The sequence below is a fragment of the Eumetopias jubatus genome, unplaced genomic scaffold (assembly GCF_037043125.1).
Source record: "Eumetopias jubatus isolate StellerSeaLion01/CBP00866 unplaced genomic scaffold, mEumJub1_p1.0 scaffold_1, whole genome shotgun sequence".
Lineage (NCBI taxonomy): Eukaryota > Metazoa > Chordata > Mammalia > Carnivora > Otariidae > Eumetopias > Eumetopias jubatus.
The window spans coordinates 151,882,845-151,888,663 of NW_028274807.1; the positions used below are offsets into that span (position 1 = coordinate 151,882,845).

The 5,819-nt window shown below is 37.2% G+C and overlaps 1 pseudogene; it reads right to left on the minus strand.

Annotated features, from left to right (window-relative positions):
• Positions 1 to 232: 232 nt before the first annotated feature.
• Positions 233 to 1,196, minus strand: LOC114212252 (polyglutamylase complex subunit TTLL1 pseudogene; annotated as a pseudogene).
• Between the last annotated feature and the right edge of the window lie 4,623 nt (positions 1,197 to 5,819).

Sequence of the window (5,819 nt, forward strand, 5' to 3'; positions counted from 1 at the left end):
GCCTTTATTTATTTACAGGGCTTAAGAAAGGGGGGAAAAAGCTCTAAAAATAGGAAATTTCAAAATAGGCCCAGGTGCAGTGAGTATCTGGCAGCGTCCGGGATTGCAGTCTTTTGCACCTACTGGTGCTCACTTCCAGGTTGTGAGGACGGTTCTCCCCGAGTCTCACGATCGGCACCCTTTGGGCCCCAGTGACGGGCCCTGTCTACTTCTCAGCTCTCCATCAGCCCCATCACCCTGTCAGCTTTTCGATGATGATGTCGTACCCATAGCACTCAAAACAGTGTTTGTCATTATTCATCACGGGTGCCACGGCCTTCAGCGACTGCACGATGATCCAGTGGATCTCGTCGAACAGCTTGCCCATCACCTCCTTGCCTCGGGTGCTCTCCAGGTAGAGCCGCAAGTTGCTCATGGTCCACTTGCCCCAGTTGATGTGGTTGTAGTCTTCCCCATGTTTCTGAATGGCGATGTTGGTAAGGTGCACAAACATGTCCAGCTCACTGGTGCTCGGGGAGTACTTCACTGTGCAGAAGCGGCAAAATCCGAGCCTATACATGTAACAGCGCAGCAGGCGGTGCATAGACACCAGAACATACAAGCGCAGGCCAAACTTCCTCCCACCAATGAGCAGCAGGTTGTTAATGTAGAGAGAGATCACGTGGCTTCCTTAGTAGACTGAGTCACAAACGAAGAAGTCTTGCTGTCCCGGGACCACTTTTTGATCTGCGAGAGCTTGTTGATCAGAAAGATGCCCTTCCCCTGGGCTTTGCCACAAGGTTTCATGACCCAGGTGCTGGAGGGGCTTTTCCTGAACTCCTCCACGAACAGGTTGTAGTTGGCGGGCAGCATGTAGGTGACCAGAACAAAGTCCAGATAGAGGTATTTCCCATTTTCGTCTTTTTCTGCTAGAGGACTCCCTTCCTTCTCCAGCCCCTTCCTGTATTTTTTAATATTCTTCACCATCAGGTCCTTCGGGGTCAGTTCGTAGTGGTTTGGAAAATGGTTGACTATTTTTGATCATCTGAGAGCAGATAGCCAGTCTCGACACTAAAAACGTTTCAGATGGTTTGCACACTCATCCAGTAAAAGTTCCAATCTTCATTTTCTGTCACTTGGATCCATCCTCTCTTTTCAAAGTTATTTATCAGCACTGACTTCTTAATATCAGTGACCCATTTCACTTTTCCTGCCATAATCCGTAGGTACTTCTGGAACCAACAGGCACAGACAATTTCACTTCAGCTTCAGGGACTCCTGCTTGTGGTTCGTACCTGATGTCAGATTGTTCTCCTGTTACTTCCTCCTGTGGGCTCAGAGCACAGAGCAGAGCCGAGGAGCACCGAGCAGGGTGGCCCCGCGCCGCGCCGAGCCCCGGCCCCGCCTCCAGCCCCACTCGAGTGCCAACAGGAGAACGCCACCTGCAGCCCCGCGGACGGGCCCACCCTGCGCCATGCTGTACTTCTTAATTTTACACTTTTATCAAGTATTTAAGTATGTAGGTAACTAGAAGCTAGCTCCATAGATAAAAGTATACGGATGCTTTTGTAGCATTATTTAAGAGTGAAAAGTAAGACAATTTCATTTTTAACACTTTAGCAGTGTGTAAGTATGTACAGAGCTGTTAATCATGAGATATAACAATATAAATTGACATGTGAAAATAAACACACAGACAAAATATGAACAGATAAAAGTATATTAAACATTAATGTGTATATGATTCTTTTTTGCAGTTTTGTAAAACAAAATTAGAGACACACTAAAACATATGATTGTAGCCACGTGAATTTCATATGTGAAATAAGGGCATAAATTCGTAACAGACAAATTATAAAAGAATAAAATATGATGCAAAAATTTAATTAAAGGAAAGACAAATAAATGCCTTATGGAAAAATGTATAAAAATGATGAAAAAGAAGTTATAAAGGATAAAGTATATTTTTTTCTTCTTTTAATAGCAAACTAGCTGTAGACCAACTCTCTCACTAAGTACAACTTATCCCTATTACTATTTAACGTTATTCTGGGTTTCATCTTTTTCAATAAAATGAACAAACTGGATATGGTAGGCTAAAATGTCTCTCCTACAAGGGAAAAAAAAAATCCATGTCCTATAAATTCTGTAAATGTAAAACCTATAAATGCTACCTTATTTGGAAAAGCAGGTTTGCAGATGTGATTAAGAATCTTAAAATGAAGAGATCATTCTGGATTGTCTGAGTGAGTTCTAAATCTAATGACAGTGTCCTTATAAGAGAAAGGCACAAGGAGATTACACAGACAGAAGAGGAGAAGGCAATGTGTGAAGAAAGAGGCACAGGTTGGAGTGATAGAACCACAAAGCAGCCACCAGAAGCTTTAAGAAGTCAGGAACAGATTCTCCCCCTAGTGCCTGTGAACCAGGCTGACACCTTGATTTCAGCCAATTGATGCTGATTCTAGACCTCTGGCCTCCAGAACTATGACAGAATAAATTTGTTTTTTTATGTCACCATGTTTGTGGTAATTTGTGATAGTAGTCATGGGAAACTAATGCTCTAGAAAATAGGTATAAGTACTGGAAACAAGAAGACTGAAGTGAAAATTATTTGCAAATGATCTTTATATAGATATCCTCCCAATGCAATTAATAAAACAGTTCACTAAGATAGTTCATTTACAAATGAAAAGACAAAATTAAGTAGCTTCTCTACATAGAAGTGATTACTCATTAAACGAATACTATAAAAAAGAAACATGAAGATTTAATGACAATAGCATCAAAAATAAATCAACTACAACAACTAAAATAATACCTTAAGATCAAACTTAATACATACTGAAGATTTATATGATTAAAATTATTAGAAAAATTTTAGGCAAATTAAAAAGATTTTGATTGACAGTATTCTCTAAGTCAGTCTATATGTATGTGAAATTCTAGTTATTATCTCAGCTGGATTCTTTTGATTGAAAAAAAGAAGATTCTAAATTTTTATCTAGAAGAAAAATAACCACAGCAATTTAATAAGTGAAATACATTAACAAAATAAAATTTCATATGACTATAAAATAAGATATCCTTTCGATTTCAAATCTTTATATCACCATTGCACTGAGACAAAAAAACAATGGAAGAAACTAAGAAGTCTAAAGATAATATGTTTTAATCATCTCCTATTCACTCCATTGGTGATGGAGGAATTTCTACCCTGGGGTTGTGGGGTGGTTGAACACAGGATACTTAGCACTGGACAAATAAGCAGTTTATTAGTTACATATGCTCACATATTTCTTCAGGAGGGAAAAACACTGCACCAAGCAGGGCCACATGGGGGTTGCACTCAGGAAAGGAGTGAACAGCCAAAGTCTGTAGGAGGTAGACTGTATAGTATTCTGTGGGTGTGATACTTCCTAGTTTATGCAGGAGGATGTGATTGGCATGTTTGAATAATTCCATGGCTGTTTCATGAAACACATTACTCAGCTATAAGCAGGAACTCTGTTTGGCACCCTTGATAAGGTAGGGTCGATAAGGAGGGCTGTTGGCCATGGGGACTCAGGGAGCCCAGTAGGGAAGGGATGTTATGGTTAGGGTACATGAGACTCTCCTGGTTTTACTAGATGTCAAGAAAGCATGTAATATTGTGTTTTGATTTCAGACCTTTCACCACACAGCTGCGAGAATTTAGTGCAAAGGTTAACAAACTTTTTCTTAAAAGGTCCAGAGAGTAAAGATTTTAGGCTTTTTGGGCGATATGGTCTGGGTCACAACTACTCAATTCTGTTATAGCATAAAAGCAGCCATAGACAATGTGTAAACAAATGAGCATGGCTGTTTTCAATAAAACTTTATTTATATATAAAAAAAACAGGCAGGAGGCTGGATTTGGCTTGCAGAACACAGTTTATGATCCCTGATTCAGTGGATGATAAAAGTGTTATTAGAAATTATTGGGGAAATTGATTATGTAATAAATTTTGTCTGGACAGCTTTTTAAAATAAAATCTTAAATATATGTTAAATGTTATGCTAAGGTAAGTTACAGTCTGATTAAATATTTAAATGTAGGTAAATAGAGTACAAAGTGTGTATATATAAACTCATCAGAGGGTATGTAATCTTAGAATGTGGAAAGCTCTTTAAGTACAGAACTGCTATTATTCAGGTTATGCCAGGCCATGATTTGGTGGGAGGAAAAAAGTCCCTAAAATCCTTCTGGTTTTCTCTAACAAACATTTATTTATTTATTTATTTATTTATTCATTCATTCATTCATTCATTCATTTATTATTTATTTATTTATGCTTTTACTACATGTTTAATGTGGAGGCTCTGTGGTCCTGTGCTGCTCTCTCAACATAGTCACTATAAATGGGGACAGTTGAAGGGTGTCACACCAGTTCTGAAATGGCATAGATATGACACACAGTTCTGCTCACAGTCCTTGTCCAGAACTAGACATGTGGCCTAAAGGGTGTCTACAAGGGGGATTGGGAAATTGTTGGAACATAGATACCTGGGAAAGAAGTATATCTGAAGTCTAATTTATTCATGTTCACACCTGGGTATGAAGGATGTCTATTATGGGTCCTGTGACTGCAAGAGCCCAGGATTTCATGAGAACACACACACACACATACACACACACACACACACTGTGTGTGTCTGAAGAATATAATGGGCCCCAGTGTCACTGAAAATAAAGGATGTTGTACTTTAGAGCACAACTCATAACTCTTAACCTCCATTCTCATGACTAACACCATTTTAGGTCACAGGTGTCAGGGGGAAAACTCTACTCCAGGACTACTCTACTACTCTACTACTCCAGGAAAACTCTACTTCAGCCCTTGGACCTAGAGACAGGAGGCAACTGTGTTCAACTACCATGAAAATATTTTGCATTGCTAAGTATGAAGATGGGTGCTGCTTCAGAATGCGGGTGGAATTTGAGCAGTGGAAGCACTTAGGTAAGAAAAAAGACTAATTAATTAACATGTCAAATCTTTCTTCTGGGTGTGAATTTAATGCTGTGTATATATGCTATATATATTTATATATCTATACCTATATAAGTGTGTATATATATTATATTATATTATATTATATTAATTATATTTATTATATTATATTATATTAGTAACATGTTCCCAGTATTGCCAAGTGTCTGCTTTGTTGCTACTTGAGGTTTTCAACTAACCCCTCTACTTATGTATCATCCCACTATTTGTCTATTTGCAACAATTTTACCTAGTGGCTCTGGAACATGTTGCAATATTAAGCAAATTCTGTTATTCTTAAATTTATATACACATTAGAATTGTCAGATAAAATATAGGACAGCCAGTCACATTTGAATTTTAAATTTAAAAAATGGGTAACTTTTTTAGAATAAGTACATCTTATATAATATCTGGGACATACTTGTACTAAAAACTATTGCTCTTTATCTGAAATTCAAATTTAATAGAGTATCTTATATTTTTATTTGATAAAATTGGCAAAATGCCTGAAGGACAATATTGATTGTTTACATTGGCAACTAGATGGATTTTTAAGGCTAGAATTGCAAATAGTGTTATGTCTAAAAACATACTGAGTATGATTTACAAAAATTTCAAAATATAAATGCAAATAAATTTCACTAAATTTTTGTTCAAATTTGTGATTTTATTTTTTATTTTTAATAGGAAATGATGAATACTTCAGAAGAAAAATAGCATTCCTGAAAATATATACTGTTTTTTGTTTGTTTACACTTGTTTCATATTCAAATTGTCTGCACTTTGAATATATATCTACTTTATATTTTAATCTTTTATATCACCGTT